This window comes from Scyliorhinus torazame, chromosome 8 (assembly GCF_047496885.1).
Source record: "Scyliorhinus torazame isolate Kashiwa2021f chromosome 8, sScyTor2.1, whole genome shotgun sequence".
NCBI classification, from domain to species: Eukaryota; Metazoa; Chordata; class Chondrichthyes; order Carcharhiniformes; family Scyliorhinidae; genus Scyliorhinus; species Scyliorhinus torazame.
Window position 1 is genome coordinate 26091504 of NC_092714.1, and position 2442 is coordinate 26093945.

Sequence of the window (2442 nt, forward strand, 5' to 3'; positions counted from 1 at the left end):
TTGTAGGTATTGACTACTTATTGAAAAATCCGGAGGTTGCACAATTGGCAAACCCGAATGCTTGGTGTGCCATACAACATGCCAAAGCGATCTTTGCCCGGCGTGGTATACCATCCATTGGCAGGTCGGACAATGGGCTATGTTTCAAAAATCATGAATGGGCTGAGTCACTATGATTTCCAGGCACGTAACCTCTAATCCTCCATATCCCCAGTCGAACGGGAAGGTGGGTAAGGGTGTACACATAGTGAAGCAGCTGCTAAAAAAGGCCACAGATAGCCAAGACGACATCTATTTGGCATTTCTAAGCTGTCGTTCGGCGCCACTGGTCAATGGCCGGCAGAGCTACTCATGACAACCCTGCCTTCTGTCAGATCAAGCAAGATAAATACTCAGGGATAAAGCTTGATGAATACGTGGCTGGAGGGATGGTGTCAGGGGGAGGGTTTCAGATTCCTGGGGCATTGGGACCGGTTCTGGGGGAGGTGGGACCTGTACAAACTGGATGGGTTACACCTGGGCAGGACTGGAACTGATGTCCTCGGGGGGGCTATTTGCTAGAGCAGTTGAGGAGGGTTTAAACTAATGTGGAACTGAACAGGTTTTTTGGGTCGCTCTTCACAGTGGAAGACACAAATAACATGCCAGTGACTGATGGAAATGAGGCTTTGACAGGTGAGGACCTTGAGATGACTGTTTCACTAAGGAGGTAGTGATGGGCAAGCTAATGGGGCTAAAGGTAGACAAGACTCCTGGCCCTGATGGAATGCATCCCAGAGTACTAAAAGAGATGGCGAGGGAAATTGCAAATGCACTAGTGATAATTTACCAAAATTCACTAGACTCTGGGGTGGTCCTGGCGGATTGGAAATTAGCAAACGTGACACCACTGTTTAAAAAAGGAGGCAGGCAGAAAGCGGGTAATTATAGGCCAGTTAGCTTAACATCCGTAGTAGGGAAGATGCTGGAATCTATCATCAAGGAAGAAATAGCGATGCATCTGGATGGAAATTGTCCTATTGGGCAGACGCAGCATGGGTTCATAAAAGGCAGGTCATGTCTAACTAATTTAGTGGAATTTTTTGAGTACATTACCAGTGCGGTAGATAACGGGGAGCCAATGAATGTGGTATATCTGGATTTCCAGAAAGCTTTTGACAAGGTGCCACACAAAAGGTTGCTGCATAAGATAAAGATGCATGGCATTAAGGGTAAAGTAGTAGCATGGATAGAGAATTGGTTAATTACTAGAAAGCAAAGAGTGGGGATTAATGGGTGTTTCTCTGGTTGGTAATCAGTAGCTAGTGGTGTCCCTCAGGGATCAGGGCCAACAATTGTTCACAATTTCCATAGATGATTTGGAGTTGGGGACTAAGTGTAATGTGTCCAAGTTTGCAGACGCCACTAAGATGAGTGGTAAAGCAAAAAGTGCAGAGGATACCGGAAGTCTGCAGAGGGATTTGGATAGGCTAAGTGAACGGGCTAGGGTCTGGCAGACGGAATACAATGTTGACAAATGTGAAGTTATCCGTTTTGGTAGGAATAACAGCAAAAGGGATTATTATTTAAATTATAAAATATTAAAACATTTTATAATGTTGCAAAAAGTCGCAAAAAGTTGGTTTACAGGTGCAACAGTTGATTAAGAAGGCAAATGGAGTTTTCTCCTGCATTGCTAGAGGGATGGAGTTTAAGACTAGGGAGGTTATGCTGCAATTGTATAAGGTGTTAGTGATGCCACATCTGAAGTATTGTGTTCAGTTTTGATTTCCTTACCTGAGAAAGGACGTACTGGCGCTGGAGGGTGTCCAGAGGAGATTCACTAGGTTAATCCCAGAGCTGAAAGGGTTGGATTACGAGGAGAGGTTGAGTAGACTGGGACTGTACTCGTTGGAATTTAGAAGGATGCGGGGGGATCTTATAGAAACAGATAAAATTATGAAGAGAATAGATAGGATAGATGCGGGCAGGTTGTTTCCACTGGCGAGTGAAAGCAGAACTAGGGGGCATAGCCTCAAAATAAGGGGAAGTAGATTTAGGACTGAGTGTAGGAGGGACCTCTTCACCCAAAGGGTTGTGAATCTATGGAATTCCTTGCCCAGTGAAGCAGTTGAGGTTCCTTCATTAAATGTTTTTAAGATAAAGATAGATAGTTTTTTGGAGAATAAAGGGATTAAGGGTTATGGTGTTTGGGGCGGAAAGTGGAGCTGAGTCCACAAAAGATCAGCCATGATCTCATTGAATGGTGGAGCAGGCTCGAGGGGCCAGATGGCCTACTCCTGCTCCTAGTTCTTATGTTCTTATGTTCTTTGGCAGCTCGCCCTGTAAATCGACGACTGGAGTGGAAATTGCTTTTTCAAAAGGGGAGGCAGAAAGAGGTCTATGATAGATCCGTGAGGAAACTTCAGCCACTCTATCCAGGCGATACCATCAGACCCGAGG